An 18208-nucleotide genomic window follows, 5' to 3' on the forward strand; every position below is an offset into this window, starting at 1 on the left:
CCTTATTAAGACTGGTAGAGTCATACCCATCAGCCATCTTGATAATGTGGAAGTTCTTGACACAGCTTTGGTGGTTTAGTGGCAGCTCTGAGAAGTGGGGGGAAATATCCTACTCAAGAATATATTTACATGTGATTTATGGAATGATAACAAGGAGATGCATAAATTATGTTTTCTCAGATACGACAGTCTAGGAACTAAAAACAACAGAGTCACAATAATGTAAATACTATATATTATGATAATATGTCCAGCTACTCCAAACCCTTCCCTGATTATATCCAGGTGTCTCTTGGGGAGTTGTGTCTTGCTCTTTATCTTCTCAAAATGTAGTAATGAATGTGGTGAAACAGCTATGAGGCCTGAGAGACTACTGGTTATAAGGTGTGACCTTGGGTTCAAATCCCAGCCTCACCATCTACTAAATATACCCTCTTGGGTCAAGCAGTACAATGGACAAAATTTGCACTTACCCCATACAAAGTGATTGTTCGCACTCATAAGTGGCTGCTAAAAACACGGATCTCAGGAAGATACACAGCAGAATGGTGCTTACCAAAGACCAAGAAAGGAAACAAGGAGGGAAGGATGAAGAGAGATTGATTAATGGGCACAATTATACAGTTAGATAGAAGAAATAAGACCTGTTTTCATTAGATCAGTAGGGTAACTATAGCTAACATTAACCTAGTGTACATTTTGAGATAGCTAGAAGAGAAAAATTCAAATATTGCTATCATAAAGAGATAAATAATTAATTTAAGATAATGGATATCCCAATGAGCCTGGAAAAAAATTTTGAGGCTTTACATTGTCAGATACACGGCATACAGTCAATTACTATTTGCTAGAATATTATTATAGCTGCTATTGATTCAAGCCTCACTGCTTTTGCTGCCTTTAAGTTTTAAGAACGAATACCACAGAAGATTGAGTTTCCTACATGCTGCTGACAGTACTATTCAAAAAGACATTGTTTAGAAGGGAAATGGGTATGAAAAAAAAAAAAGACACAAACCTGAGCCATTGGATAGAGAATAGTGACTTTATAAATCTAGCTATGAAAGTTTCCTGCCTTCCACCGAAAGAATTTTTCAGATACCACTATGTGCCACTCACAGAGGGCAAATCATTGAATAAAACTTTCTTTCTGCCCTTGGAGTCCTCACAGCCTATTTAAAAACAAAGAAATTTAAACAGATATTACTAATATTCTCATAATGACATAACTCAGGAATAAAGTATTATTGTATAGTTTGTCTTTTTTCTTAAAAATTTATAAAAATTGATTTTACTCTGATTCGATCAGTCGTACTGTGTACTTACAATGTGCCAGGCACTGCTGCAGTAGCTGTAGATATTGTTAGCAGTGGATGAGGCAGGCAGACAAAATCCTTGCCTTCATGAAACTGCCTTTAGTGGAAATGCAGCCATCATATAAATAAAAATAGAACATTTAGCATCATGTAGTGAAAAGTGCAATGAGAAAAAATAAAGCAGGAGAAGAGTAAGACAGGAGTTTGCTTTAGATAGGATGATAATTGAAGAAGAGACCCACCTGAATGAAGGGAGAGACGGAGCCATGCAAAGATCTGGGTAAAAGCTTTTTGAAGAAAAGGAAACGTAAGTACAAAGGCCCTGAGGCCGGAAAGAACTTGCTGCCTTCAGGGAAAACAAGGATGTCAGAGTAGCTGCAGTAGCAGATCCAGATGGAGAATAGTAGGAGATGGGACTGGAGAAATTAGGCAGATATCTGGTCATACTAAAATTTATAGAAGGAAAGTTTGAATTTTATGCAAAGTGCAACAGGAAGCCATTAGAGGGCTTTGAGCACAAGAGTGGTATGATCTGTTTTGGGTTTACATACACACACGCACAGGTACTGGTATTTAACGGTTTTATACTTCATATTTATAAACTCTATATTTAACATTTTAAGAACTGAGGAGCTGTTTTTCTAAAGTAGGTGTACCATTTTACATTTATACCAGTAGTATATGAGGGTTCTAATTTTTCCACAGCCTCGCCAATGCTTGCTATCGTCTTTTTTTATTATAGCCACCGTAGTGGATCTAAAGTTATATCTCATTATTTAATTTGAACTTCCCTAATGAATAATGTATTAAGCATCTTTCCATGTGCCTATTGGCCATTTCTTTACTTTCTTAGAGTTGCTCATTTTGAAATTGGGTTGTCTTTTTATTACTGAGCTATAAGAACATATATCCTGGATACAAGGTGCTTATCATATATATGATTTGCAAACATTTTCTCCCATTCTGTCTTTTTACTTTCCTGATAGTATCATTTGCAGCATAATTTTTCTTAATTATGATGTAGTCTAATTTATTTATTTTTTTTTTTTTGCTGTTTGTGCTTTTGGTATCATATCTAAGAAAACATTCTCTAACTCAAGCTCATGATGATTTACTCCTCTGTTTCCTTCTGAGAATTTTCCAGCTTTAGCTCTTCATTTAGTTCTAGAATTCATTTTGAGTGAATTTTTTTAAAGATGTAAGGCAAGTGCCTAACTTTATTTTTTTTGCATGTGGGTATCCAGTTGTCCAGTACCATTTGTTGAAAAGATCATGCTTTCAACCATTTAATGTCACGACACACTTGTCAGATGATTTATACTTTTAAAAGATATTGTGGGATAGGATCAGCTTCACGCTTGTGTGATCTGTGCAGTTGCTCTGAGCCCTACACTTAGAAGTGCCCTGTACTAGGTTTAATACTCTGCTGTGACTGTACTGAAATACGAAATAATTTTTTTTATAAAAAGCCCACATTTTCATTTTGCACTGTGCCTGAAAATTATGTAGGCAGTCTGTTATGGGAAAAGCAAAGGAGGCCAGAGTAGAAACCTAGAAACTTTTTGTAAAAAACTTGTAGAATATAAATGAGAAAAGAATTCTTTGAATTTTTCTAAAATTTAGATTTTTGTCCTGTGCATAGCAAATATTTTTCTCATTTTTCTATTTGTCATTGGATTTTGTTTATGGGTGTTTTCCATATAACAGATGTTTAAAATGTGTACCCCAATTTGTTTTTTAGTCTTCCTACATAATTTGTTGAAAAGCATATTTTAATTACTGCTTTGAAATAATTAGATTTCAATATATCCTAGAATTCTAAAATAGAATTTTATTATTTTCTCACTCATGTCTTTATGTGCATACATATGTACACACATATATACATATGTGTATATATGTTAATCATTTTAATTACTGATTTTATTCTCAGTTTTTTTCCTTTTAGAATTTTCCAGCATTTATTATGTGCATATTTTTCTACATGAACTTTAAACTAATCCTGTCATGTTAAAAACATGTTATTTTAATTAAACAGAGAGGTTAAATTGGGGTTAAAGATTAATTTAGAAACTATTGCCATGTTTATAATGTTGAATTTTCCTATCTAAGGAAAATATCTTTCCACTTAAATCTTTCCATTTAAAGATTTTTTTTGGTGATCTTCAGCATGGTCTCCAAAATTTTATAATTTAGATGTTGCAAATGTCATGCTAGGCTTATTACTAAGAGTAATAGATTGTGTTTTCAAAGGAAGCTGCAAAAAACATCTCTATATAACAGGTTATTCTGTCAGGTGTCTTTATTAAGTTGTCTGCATTAAGAAGTGGAGTTTTTGTCTCCACTTCCTGATGCTGGCTAGGCTCTGTGACTGATTTTATCAAAAGAATGTAACAAAATGATACTGTGTTGGTTATGGGCATAGACACCTTATTTGGCTTAGCAGCTTCTGCCTCTGTGATTTGGAACACTCCCTCTCAGAACTCAACCACCACACTGTGAGAAGCCTATGAAATCTGAGATGTAAGCTCTCTGCCTGTTAGCCATAGCTAGGCTTCCAGCCAATGGTCAGCTTCAACTGCCAGCCTTGTGAGTAATCCATCTTAAATGATCAGCCCAGCTGAGCCTTCAGATGGTTATACACCCAGCCAAGAACTAATCTTACCTGGGTGAAGAAATGCATGCAAGAACCACTCAGCTGAGCCACTTAGAATCACAAAATGTAATAAGAAATGTGTTGTTTTAAGCCATTAAATATTTATACCACTACTTTTAGTTGCATATCTAAATATATTGTTTGGTACATTCAGAACAAGATTAAACTACAGAGGCAATATTGGGCACATGTTTTATGGCTGACTTTAATGAAAATGATTCTAGTGGTTCATATGATTTTAAACAAAATCATGGTAAGACAATTTTCATCTGTTTGTATTTTATTTAGAGTTTTTCAATGGGCTTTTTAAAAATAAGGAATAGATATTAAAGTTATCAAATTTTTAAAGCATCTTGCTCATTTTGTAATAATTTTATTTCTGATGCATCTTTTTATATCATATAATTGGGTTTTATTATAAAAATCACTGTAGGAAAATTTCCATTCATTCTTATTTTAATTAGAAATTAATGGCTTTATAAAATAAGGAATCAAGGCCGGGCGTGGTGGCTCACGCTTGTAATCCCAGCACTTTGGGAGGCCGAGGCGGGCGGATCACGAGGTCAGGAGATCGAGACCACGGTAAAACCCCGTCTCTACTAAAAATACAAAAAAATTAGCCGGGCATGGTGGCGGGCGCCTGTAGTCCCAGCTACTCGGAGAGGCTGAGGCAGGAGAATGGCGTGAACCCGGGAGGCGGAGCTTGCAGTGAGCCGAGATTGAGCCACTGTACTCCAGCCTGGGCGACAGAGCGAGACTCCGTCTCAAAAAAAAAAAAAAAAAAAAAATAAGGAATCAATATAAAGATTTAACAAATTTTTAAAGATCTTCCTTATATTGAAATAATTTTATTTCTGAGTTTTTTAAAATAACGTAAAATTTTGTTTAATTATACAAACTGAGTGCCTTTTTCTTTTAATAGATATCTTATTTACATTTATTGTTATAAACAAACATTTAAATTTGATTTCATTTTTTAAATTTTTAATCTTCATTTTTTCCTATTATTTGGCACATGGTCTCTCTTGAATCTACATTGAGTGTGATTTTTTTTTCCCCATAAAATTACACTGAAGTTTTATTTTCTTCTTTTGATTTTGTAATGGATACTATTAACACTTCAAATCATATAAGTAAATATTTATTATCAACTCTAAAATATTTAAACATAATACTACAAAAAAAGTACATTTTCTCCTATTTTTTCACTCCCTCCATGCCACATTATGTTAACATTTTATATTTTGTCTAGAGTTATGTCAGTTATATTTCTTATGGATCCAAGATTTTTATAATTACTTAGATTTAGATTGAATTTTAGTATTCTTTCACATAGCTTCATCATTCCTGAGACTGTAATTTTGATCTGCTTATTGGTTGGCTGAAATTTGTAGTCAAATAGCTTTATTTTCCAAAGACTCATAAGTGCTATATACTTCAGATTTTTAATGCTTGAGAATGTATTTGTTTTAGCTAGATGAGGGCAGAAGCAATTAGCAAAATGGATAATGAAAGATTACATTTTATGTTGCTTTTAACTTGTAAAACTATTGTGCTTACAATTTGTACTTAGAAAAACAGTCAGGGGACCAGCTTGAGTAAAAACAGATAATGACATAAGTTTTGAACAAATATATTTACCTTCATCATATACTTGATATGTTCAAAAGGAAATATAGGTCTGCAGTTAAGAAGAAATATCAGAACTGAAAGGTAAAGGTATTAGAGTTTCAGCATATAGGTGGAAGTTGAATTTATTAGAAGAGATAAGATTACAAAAAAAAATAAAGATAATTGAAAGATTTCTGTGCAATATGATCACTTAAAGGCAAGTGAAAGGGAGATCATGATTAGAAAACATAATCAGAACTAGGAAGAAATTCAGAAGATAGTGTCGTGGAAGACAAGTCGAGAAAAAATGTTTCCAAAAGCCAAGTACAGTCACCCAAGGCAAATATTACATAAACGATAATTAAGCCCTAGAATTTTTAATCAAAATGTAAACCTTCTTTGGTTATTTTTAGTCATTGGTAACCTTTATTAGAACAGTTTTAGAAGAGTGCTGTGAGCAAAATTGTGGCTTATAATGGGAATTAATATCTAGCAGCTGTGTATATAAGAGAGCGTGAGAAAAGTAAAATACATAAACATTCAGGGGAAATGTTTTTCATATTCATTTGACTTTTAGATTTCAGAAAATTACCAAAGAAAATGTAAACAGAAAGTTTGGTTTGACTTTATAAAATTAATAATAATTACCCTAATTAATGTAAACTGCCTATCATTACTGGATAACTACCAAGTATAGAATATCTATGATGCATATTGTCAATGTGGGTCAGATTATTTTATGGCAAGTTATTGAGTTAAAAATAAGCCCTTTTCATGAAGCTTCAGTCTTCATTGACTTCTGGAACATTACTCTCTGTACAAGATTTCAAAGAAGTAGAAAGGCCACTAGCTCCTAGGAGAGTTCTTATACCACAAGAAAATGGGTCAGTGGTTTATCAAGTCCAGTGATATTTTATGTTACATTTTAATGTAAACATGTGGTGTGGAACATTGAACATTAAAGCACTGAAGCATAATTTTTTAAGGAATTTGTGCTGTAAGAAAAAAAGATATGATTCCTCTAGTCTCTTTCCCACCACCCTGATACCATCTTTCCTAAACCCCTACACCTCATTCCACCATGTAGAGATTGTTTACAAAGACGGCAAATGAACAAGTTTGTTAAGATACGAAGTACTTGGCAAAGAATCTCAACAAAAGCAACAGGATTATTAAAATTGTTGCCCTTTGTCTTCCACTACCAAAGTGGGTAGGGAAGGACCATCAGGTTGGGGCAGGGCTAGGTGTGTCTGAGCCCACACTCTCCTTGAATGGTCTTGCTGTGGCTGCTGTGGGGGATGGGGATGAGATTCCCAGGTCACTGGAGTTGTGTACCTAGGAGGATTATGGCTGCTTCTGCTGAGTCATGCAGGTTGTCAGGGAAGTGGGGAAAGCCAGCAGTCACAGGCCTCACTCAGCTCTCACACAAACCGCAAACCGAAGGGCTGGTCTCACTCTCACTGGGTATCCCCAACAGCCCCAAGTCTGTTTACAGATGGTGGGCGAGATGGGCTTGAGAACTTGCCTCAGGCTACCCACCTCCCAGCTGAGAAAAAAAAGGGCTGTGAAGTCTGCACACCGGGATCTGCACCCTCCCCCAAGTTCTGACCATGAGGTTTCTCACCGCGTTCTCACCCTGTCCAAATTGTTACAAAGTTCACCTAGAGATTTCCTTCTTCCTGTGGAGTTTTACCCCCTGCTTCTCTGGCTTCCCTCCCGATGGATCCTTGTGATGCCAGGCAGGAATGAACTGTTTGGGGACCCAGTGAGATCCCAGGGCCTTTCTGCTGCTTCTTCTACCCCTGTATTTCACCCGGCTCTCTAAATTGACTCATCTCAAGGTAAGGTCAGAAGCTTCTCTTGCAAACAGACCTTCAGTTTCTCCCCTGGGAGTGTGTGCTCGGGAGAGGAGGGTCTCCCTTTCCCACTTCTGCAGTTGAGGCACTCACAGTATTTGGGGTCTCTCCCAGGTCCTTCAGGAAAAGTCCATTTCCTTCAGAGGGTCTGTGGGTCCTCATCCATTGTTTATAATTCCACTCTTTACATCCATGTGTGTACATTTTTTAGCACCCATGAGTGAGAATGTAGGATATTTGTCTTTCTGTGTCTGGCTTGTTTCACTTAAAATAATGACCTCCAGTTCCACTCATGGTGCTGCAAAAGACATAATTTCATTGTTTCATGGCTGAATAGTAATCTATAGTGGATATATGCCACATTTTCTTTATCCAATCACACACTGATAGACACTTAGGTTGATTTCATTGATTTCATATCTTTCCTACTGTGAATAGTGCTGTGATCAATATTCCACTGCAAGTATCATTTTGATACACTGATTTATTTTCTTTTGAGTAGAAGACAAGTAGTGAAATTGCTGGATTGAGTTATAGTTACATTTTTTTGTTCTTTGAGAAATCTCTATACTGTCTTCCAGAGAGGTTGTACTAATTCACATTCCTACCAACAATATATGAGAGTTCCCTTTTCACTGCATCCTCACCAACATCTGTTGTTTCTTGACTTTAATGCTAGCCATTCTGACTGTTGTAAGATGATATCTCATTGTAGTTTTAATTTGCTTTAGTAATTAGTAATCTTGAGCATTTTATATATACATAAAATCTGTTATATATAAAAAATTTTATATATATATATAATCTGTTAACCATTTGTCAGTTTGCTTTTGAAAAAATTCTATTCATGTCCTTTGCCCACTTTCTAAGGGTATTATTTTTTGTTGTTGTTGTTGAGTTGTTTGAGTTTCTTGTAAATTCTGGATGTTAATCCTGCATCTTGGGAACAGTTTGCAAATATTTTATCTCATTCTGCAGGTTATATATTTACCCTGTTGATTATTTCTATTGCTTTGTAGAAGTTTTTTATTTAAGTCCCATTTGTCTATTTTTATTTTTATTGCCTGTGCTTTTGAAATCTTCATGATAAATTTTTTGCCTAATGTCCAGAAGAGTTTTCCCTATGTTTACTTCCAGTGTTTTTACAGTTTGGGGTCTTATATTTAAGTCTTTAATCCATATTGAGTTGATTTTTGTATATGGTGAGAGATAGAGATATAGCTTTATTCTTCCCCCATGACAATTTATTTTGTTCTGTTGATATATGTGTTTATTTTATACCAGTACCATGCTGTTTTGGTTACTATAGCTTTGTAATCTAACTTGAAGTCAGGTAATGCAATGCCTCCAACTTTGTTTTTCTTGCTTAGAATTCGTTTGGCTATTTGGAATCCTTTTTGGTTCCATATAAATGTTACAATTCTATTTTTCTAATTCTGAGGGAAATGATGGTATTTTGATAGGGACTGCATTGAAGCTATAGATTACTTTGGATGTTATGGTCATTTTAATGATACTAACTCTTCTGACTCATGAGTTTGGGATGTTTTTCAATTTGTGTCACCTGCTATTTCTTTCATCAATGTCTTGTAATTTTCCTCTTAGAGGTCTTTTATCTCCTTGGTTAAATATATTCCTAGGTAATTTTTTTGTAGCTGTTGTAAATGTGATTGCTTTCTTGATCTTATCAGCTAGATTACTGGTATATAGAAACATGACTGATTTCTATATGTTAACTTTTATCTTGCAACTTTACTGAATTCAGTGATCAAATCTAAGAGTTTTCTTGGTGGAATCATAAGGTTATTCTAGGCGTAAGATTATACCATCAGCAAACAAGAATAATCTGACCTTCTTTTTTCCAATTTGGATGCCTTTTTTTCTTTTCCTTACCTGATTTCTCTGGCTAAGACTTCTAGTACAATGTTGAATAGGAGTGGTGAAAATTAGCATCCTTATCTCATTCCAGTTTCTAAAGGGAATGTTTTCAACTTTTCTCTATTCAGTGTTATATTGGCTATGGGTTTGTCATATATGGCAATTATTATTTTGAGACACAATCCTTCTATGTCTGGTTTGCTGAGGGTTTTTATCACAAAGAGATGTTGAATTTTATCAAATACTTTTTTGCATCTATTGAGACGATTACATGGGTTTGTCCTTCGTTCTGTTGATGTATGTACCAAATTTATTGATTTGCATATGTTTAACCATCCTTGCATTGCTGTATAAAACTTACTTTATTGTGTTTTTTTAAATGTTTTGTTGAATTTGGTTTTCTAGTATTCTGTTGAGAATGTTTGCATATATGTTCATCAGTATATTGGTCTGTAGTTTTTGTTGTTGTTTTTCTGTCCTTGTCTGGTTTTGGTATCAGTGTAATACTGGCCTCATAGAATGAATTAGAGAGAATTCTCTCTTCCTTGATTTCTTGGAGCAGTCTCAAGAGGATTTGTATTAGTTCTTCTTTGTATATTTGATAGAATTTGGCTGTAAATCCATCTGGTCATGGGCTTTACTTTGTTGGGAGATTTATTACTAATTCAATCTCACTATTATCAGTCTCTTATAATTTTCTATTTGCTTTTGATTCAATCTTGAGAGGTTGTATGTTCCCAGAAATTTACCCGTTTCCTCTGTTTTCTAGTTTATAAGTGTATATATGTTCATAATAGTCTCTGATGATGTTTTCTATAACCAAAATAACAATTGTAATGCCTCCTTTTTATTTCTCATTATAATTATTTGGGTCTTTTCTTGGTTACTCTAGCTAACTATTTATCAGTTTCATTTATCTTTTAAAAAACTACCTTTATTTGGCTTTTTGTATTTTTTGGTCTCTATTTAGTTCTGCTGTGATCTTATTATTTTCTTCTACTAATTTTGGATTTGATTTGCTCTTGCTTTTCTAGTTCTTTTGAGTACATTATGTGGTTGACTTTTAATTTTTCTACTTTTTGATGAAGGCCTTTGATATGGTTTGGCTGTATTCCCACACAAATCTCATCTTGAATTCTCATGCATTGTGGGAGGACCTGGTGGGAGGTAAATGAATCATGGGGGCAAATCTTTCCCATGCTGTTCTCGTGATAGTGAATAAGTCTTACAAGATTTGATGCTTTTATAAAGCAGAGTTCCCCTGCTTAAGTTCTCTCTCTTTGCTTGCGGCCATTCATGTAAAATATGACTTGCTCCTCCTTGCCTTCTTCCATGATTGTGAGGCCTCTCTCAGCCATGTGGAATTGTAAGTCCATTAAAACTCTTTCTTTTGTAAATTGCCCAGACTTGGGTATGTCTTTATCAGCAGCATGAGAACAGACTAATACAGTAAATTGGTACCAGTAGAGTGGGGCACTGCTGAAAAGATACCCAAAAATGTGGAAGCAACATTGGAACTGGGTAAAGGGCAGAGGTTGGAACAGTTTGGAGGGCTCAGAAGACAGAAAATGTGGGAAAGTTTGGAACTCCCTAAAGACTTGTTACATGGCTTTGACCAGAATGCTGCTGATAATGACATGGACAATGAAACCCAGGATGAGGTGGTCTTAGATGGAGAGGAAGAACTTGTTGGGAACTTAAGCAAAGGTAACTCTTTTCATGTTTTAGCAAAGAGACTGGTGGCATTTTGCCCCTGCCCTGGAGATTTGTGGAATTTTGAACTTGAGAGAGGTGATTTAGTGTATCTGGCTGAAGAAATTTCTTTTCTTTTTTTTTTTTTTTTTTTTTTGAGACAAAGTTTTGTGCTTGCTGCCCAGGCTGGAGTGCAATGGCATGATCTCAGCTCCCGAGTTCAATCGATTCTCCTGCCTCAGCCTCCCGAGTAGCTAGGATTACAGGCATGGCTAATTTTGTATTTTTAGTAGGGATGGGATTTCTCCATGTTGGTCAGGCTGGTCTCAAACTCCCAACATCAGGTGATCCACCTGCCTTGGCCTCCCAAAGTGCTGGATTACAGGCGTTAGCCACCATGCCCGGCCTGCAGAAGAAATTTCTAAGCAGCAAAGCATTCAAGGAGTGACATAGGTGCTGTTAAAGGCATTCAGTTTTATAAGGGAAGCACAGCATAAAAGTTCAGAAAATTTGCAGCCTGACAATGCAATAGAAAAGAAAATCCTATTTTCTGAGGAGAAATTCAATCCAGCTGCAAAAATATGAGCAAGCAACAAGGAGCCAAATGTTAATCCCCAAGACAATAGGGACAATGTCTCCAGGGCAGCTTCAAGGCAGCTCCTCCCATCACAGGCCTGGAGGCCTAGAAGGAAAAAATGGTTTTGTGGGCCAGGCTCAGGGTGCCCTGCATCCCAGCCACTCCAGCTGTGGCTTAAAAGGGCCAAAGTAGAGGTTGGGCCATGGCTTCAGAGGATGCAAGCCCCAAGTTTTGGCAGCTTGCATGTGGTGTTGAACCTGTGAGTGCCCAGAAGTTAAAAACTGGGGTTTGGGAATCTCTGCTGGATTTCAGAAGATGTATGGAAATGCCTGGATGCCAGGCAGGAGTTTGCTGCAGGGGCAGTGCCCTCATGGAGAACCTCTGCTAGGGCAGTGCAGAAGGAAAATGTAGGGTCAGAGACCTCACATGGAGTATTTACTGGGGCACCGCCTAGTGGTGCTGTGAAAACAAGGCCACCATCCTCTAGACTCCAGAATGGTAGATTCACTGACATCTTTTACCATTTGCCTGGAAAAACCACAGACACTCAATGCCAGCCCATGAAAGCAGCTGGGAGGGAGGCTGTACCCTGTAAAGCCACAGGGGCAGAGCTGCCCAAGACCATGAGAACCATCTTTTGCATCAGCATGACCTGGATGTGAGACATGGAGTCAAAGGAGATCATTTTGGAGCTTTAAGGTTTGACTGCCCCGCTGGATTTCATACTTGCATGGGGCCTGTAGCCCCTTTGTTTTGGCCAATTTCTCCCATTTGGAATGGCTGTATTTATCCAATGCCTGTACCCCCATTGTATCTACGAAGTTACTAACTTGCTTTTTATTTTACAGGCTCATAGGCAGAATAGACTTGCCTTGTCTCAGATGAGACTTTGGACTGTGGACTTTTGAGTTAATGCTGAAATGAGTTAAGACCTTAGGGGACTGTTGAGAAGGCATGGTTGGTTTTTAAAAGTGAAGACATGAGATATGGGAGGGGCCAGGGGTGAAATGATATGCTTTGGCTGTGTCCCCACCCAAGTCTCATCTTGAATTCCTACATGTTGTTGGCGGGATCTGGTGGGAGGTAAATGAATCATGGAGGAAGGTCTTTTCCATGCTGTTCTTGTGATAGTGAATAAGTCTCATGAGATCTGATGCCTTTATAAAGAGGAGTTCCCCTGCACAAGTTCTCTCTCTTTGCCTGCTGCCATTCATAAGACATGACTTGCTCCTCTTTGCCTTCTGCCATGATTGTGAGGCCTCTCCAGCCATGTTGAACTGTGAGTCTATTAAACCTCTTTCTTTTGTAAATTGCCCAGTATCAGGTATGTCTTTATCAGCAGTGTGAGAACAGACGCATACAGCCTTTAGTGCTGCAAACTTCCCTCTTAGCACTGCTTTTGCTATATCCAAGTTTTGGTATGTTGTGTCCCCATTTTATTTATTTATTTTTTAATTTCTGTGTTAACTTTTTTTTTTTTTTTTGAGACAGTCTCCCTCTGTCGCCTAGGCTGGAGTGCCATGGTGCAATCTGGCTCACTGTAAACTCTGCCTCCCAGGCTCATGCGACTCTTGTGTCTAGGCCTGTGGAGTAGCTGGGATTACAGGTGTGTGCCACTACACCTAGCTAATTTTTTTGTATTTTTAGTAGACATGGGGTTTTACCACGTTGGCCAGGCTGGTCTCAAACTCCTGACCTCAAATGATCCATCTGTCTCAGACTCCCAAATTGTTACTATTACAGGCTTGAGCCACTGTGCCCAGCCAATTTCTTTATTGACCCAATGATCATTCAGGAGCAGGTTAATTTCCATGTATTGGTACAGTTTCCAAAGTTCCTCTTGCTATTGATTTCTAGCTTTATTTTACTGTGGTCTGAGAAGATATTTCATATAATTTTGATTCTAAAAAATGTACTGAGACTTGTTTTATGGCCAAACATATGGTCAGTCTTAAGGAATATTTCATGCACTGATGAGCAAAGTGTATATTCTGTAGTTGTTGGGTAGAAAGTTCTGTAAATATCTGTAAGGCCCATTTGGTCTAAAGTTAAATTGAAGTTTAATGTTTCTTGGTTAATTTTCTGTCTAGATAATATAATGCTGTGATTGGGGCATTGAAGTCTCCAAATATTATTGTATTGCTCTCTCTCTCTCTCTTTAGGTCTAGTAATATTTGTTTGCAAATCTGTGTGCTCTAGTGTTGGGTGCATGTGTTCAGAATTGCTGAATTAATCCCTTCATCATTATATAATGACCTTCTTTGTCTTTCTTTTTACTGTTTTTAACTTAAAGTCGATTTTATCTGATATAAGTATAGCCACTCCTGCTAACTTTCAGTTTCCATTTGTGTGGAATATCTCCGTCCCTTTACTATCTATATGTGTCTTTATAGACAAGGTCAGTTTCTTGTAAGCAGTATATATTTGGATCATGGTCTTTTACCCATTCAACCAATTTATATCTTTTAAGTGATGCATTTAATCCATTTATATCCAAGGTGAATAATGACGTGTGAGATTTTCTTCCTGTAATATTGTTAACTTTTTTCTAGTTGTTTTGTGAATTGTTTCTTCCTTTTTCTCTGTCTTTGTGGTTTTATGGAAGTCTGTAGTGGTGTCATTTGATTCCTTTCTCTTCCTCCTTTGTGTGACTTCTTTACCAGTGAGTTTTATATTTTCTTATGTTTCCATGATGGTGAATATCATTCTTTTGCTTCCAAGTTTAGGACTCCTTTGACTATTTCTTATCAGGTCAATCTACTGGTGATGAATTCCCTCGACATTTTCTCATCTGAGAAAGACTTTATTTCTCCTTTATTTATGATACTTAATATTTCTCCTTTATTTATGATACTTAATCTTGCTGAATCCAGAATCCTTGCCTGTTGTTTTTTCTTTCAGCACTCCCTTCCTCTTCTAGTCTGTACAGTTCCTGCTGAAAAGTTCACTGGTAGTATGAAGGAGTTTCCTTTACAGATGACAGAGCAGTTTCCTCTTGTAATTCTAGAATTCATTCTTTCAATTTGACTTCAGACAGTCTGATTATGATATACTGTGGCAAACTCGTTTTTTACATTACATTTGCCTGGGGATCATTGAGCTCCCTGTATGTGGATGTCTACATCTTTTCTTATATGTTAAAAGTTTTCATCTATTATTTTGTTAAATAGGTTTTCTAAACCTTTTAACCTCTCTTCACACCCAGGAAATACAAATAATTCATGAGCGTGTTCAACTAACATAGTTCCAAATGTCTCAAAGGCTTTGTTTATTCTTTCTTTATGTTTGCTTTGCTTCTGACTAACTGAATTATTTTAAAAGATCTGTCTTCAAGTTCTGAAGTTCTTTCTTCTCCTTGGTCAAATCCATTGTTGAGGCTTTCAAATGTATTTGTATTTCCTTCAAAGAATTTTTCTGTCTCAGAATTTCTATTTGGTTTGTTTTTTGTAAATATCTATCTCTTTAGTAAATTTCTTATTCACTTCCTGAATTGATTTTCTGGGTTCTTCGTATTGGTTTTCAGATTTCTCTTGCATCTCCTCAAGCTCTTTAAAAATCAATATTTTGAGTTCTTTAACTGGTATTTCAAATATTTCTTTTTGGTTAGGATCTATTGCTTGAGAATTATTGTGTCCATTTGAGGGTGTCATACGTCTTTGCTTTTGATGTTTCCTGTGAATTTGTAGCAACAGGTGCTTCTAATTTTGGAATTTATTTTTGTTTGGTGGGGGTAGACTTTTTCCTTGAAGATATGACTATGATGTTGATTGGGTAAGAGCCTTTAGTTTTGCCTCTGAGTACACGCAGTAGTGAATAATCTACAATTTTTTTAAGCTATAAATAGCATTAGTGGTATCTGCATTTTCCTCAGTCATGTTAGGGTGCTGCTATTGGCAGGAGCTGTGGTGAAGTTGTGCTAGGGACTGGAATGCCAGATAGGCCTGTCTTCAGATTTCAGTGGTGGATTAAGTGTATCTATCCTTGTTTTCTGTGCAGCATATGCTGGCACCTTTGTTGGTGGCTCCTGGCAAGCCAATATATGGGCCTCTTGGATGCCAGTTGTAGTAGCAGTATACCAAATGAGTGAGTTGGCTTTCGGGCATTCTGCCTCTTGAGCAGTCTGTCTCTTGAGCAGTCAGGGTGGTATGGGGAATGGTGGTAGTAGTGGTCATGAGGCTTTCTAGTTTCCAAGCACTGTGCTTTCATGTTAGCAATGGTTGCAACTGGCTGTGTGGGCCAGTAGATGGCATTTGCAGGTAAGACCCAGCTGTGGAGGTAGCTGTATGATGCTTATGCCCAACCTCTGTTCCTGAGAAGTGCTTAGGTGTCCCACGTGGTGGACTGGGTTGTGAAACACCCAAGAACCTGAATACTGTGCTGTGTCTTGGAGGGTAGCAGTGAAGTTGGACCAGGCAAGCTTGTGCTCAAGCCCCCTCAATAATGGATGCATGCACCAGTCTTGATGGGGTGGGGCAGTTCTCAGGCCCCTGGTGAAATGCTTGGGTGAGGAGCAACCACTGATGCACTAAGGTCTTAGCATGGGCAGGGTGGTATGAACCCAACAGCTACAATTTTAGCCAGTAAGAGTGGGACTTACATTTTCTCATGTCCCAGTACCAGTGGGACTCCCTCCCCTACCCCAGCTGTCACAGCCCATCCAACTCTTCAGTCAGTGTCGATGGTTTGTACCAAGTCAGTAACTCAGTTCCAGGCTGTAGGAGCATCTCCCCATCTAAAGATTAAGCCTTCATAGCAACTCTCCTTCTGCTCAGTTCCCAGGGGAAGTGGGTGCTTGGTTCTAGTACCAGCAGCTGGGTTCCAGGCCACACTTGTTTCTCAGAGCTGGTTGTGAGAGCCCACCCCTTTTCAAGTGCTGCACAAGTTTCCCTAACAGCTAGGATTGACACTGCTGATTCCCAGGACCGTGTGCAGCTATTCAAGAGCTAGGATCAAGAATGATGTCTTATAGTAGTTGCTGGGGTCCAAAAGGGGCATAGAACATGCCCTGGAACAATTCTCACAGTCTCATAGTCACTCCCTAAGTTAGATTCAGAGCTTGAGAGGGTGAAAATGCTATCCCGTGGCCCAGATTGCATGATTCCGCAGTGGGAAAGTGGACCACAAAAAGGCATTCATTCACCCTCTCCCATATTGGGAATTCACTCCCAGTTCCTGGACGACACACAAGCTGCTTGTTTTCTTTCTTCTTCCTAGATTTTAAAGTTTCTTTTTGCTTTTCTGTTGAACTCCCATGTTCCCGCTTGAATAATTTATTCAAAGTGTGATTGTCTACACATTACTTTGGTTCTTCTAAGTGGATAATGTATCCTGGAAATTCTTCTAGTCAACCATCTTGGAAAAGAAAACCATGTCCTTCAGTAATAAACAATTGTAATTTCATTTCCGTTATTTCTTAGCACACATGTTGAAACATTTTTTGCTCAGCCTGTCAGCTTTCTTTCTCCTTTCTTCATGGATTAAAAGCTTATTTATTCCTGGCATCTCAGCTTAAGTGATGCTTCCTCCTCGAAGCCCTCCTTGACCTCCACGCCAAGTGAAATCTCTCATGTGGATTATCATGCACATCTCTTTTATAGTATGTGTCACAGCTGCATTTACAATGTTTTTGATTAATTAATGCCTGACTTACCCACCAGACTAAGCAACACAAGAATAGAAACTTGCCTGTTTTTGCTTATCATTTTATTTCCAGTACCTAGCTCCACATCTATATGCCAAATAATTATGTATGTGCTGGATGAAATGAATGATCCTAAAAAATAAAATATTTTCATATTTAATAAGGGCACTTTGCACTTGCTAACCTACAGCCAGTAATGTTACAATATAACATTTAAAAAGCTAGAGGCATCCCATAGACTAAAATCTCATAGTCCTTGAAAATGGATGCTTAATTTTTCAGGCCACTAATTTTTATTTCAAAGAGCTGTATAACAGATCTGACTCTCTGAATAATAGTGGGTGAATTATAGATCCTGTTATCAAAGATAGGAGCTCTATAGGGACAAATAATTTTCAAAGAAGCAACCATAATTTTATAGATATTTTAAACATAATTAAAATGGTAGAAAGCAAAAAACATTTTAATAGAATTTTAGTTCCTAAAATAAGGTTTTCATTGAATTAAAATGGGAGAGATACATATCTTTTGGCCAAAAAGTTTAAGTGACTTATGGCACCTGAAATCACTGAATTGCTGTATAACCAGAATTTTACTCATTACCAAGTTATAATCAGTTCTTATAAACTAATATAAAAAACATTCAGCTCAGGTATTTGAATGGTTCAGCATTCACTAACATATATAACAGGATAATTTTTTACATGGATAAAAAAATCCCTTAGAAATTACAAAGCAAGTCTGAATTTAATCTTGAGATTGTCATCAATACAGAACATTAATCAAGTCAAGTGAAAATTGAATGCAATTAATGGCTTAGGAATTATAAATACTTTCTCGACTAAACTGAAAAATGGCTGATTCTGCATTTCCATGGTAAACATGCTATGAAATCAGTAATACTTTGGTAAACATCCAGAAACAACAAGCATTTTCCCAGATACTCAAGAAGTTCTTACCAAATAGACATATAACAGAAGG

The sequence above is a fragment of the Symphalangus syndactylus genome, chromosome 9 (assembly GCF_028878055.3).
Source record: "Symphalangus syndactylus isolate Jambi chromosome 9, NHGRI_mSymSyn1-v2.1_pri, whole genome shotgun sequence".
Taxonomy (NCBI): Eukaryota; Metazoa; Chordata; class Mammalia; order Primates; family Hylobatidae; genus Symphalangus; species Symphalangus syndactylus.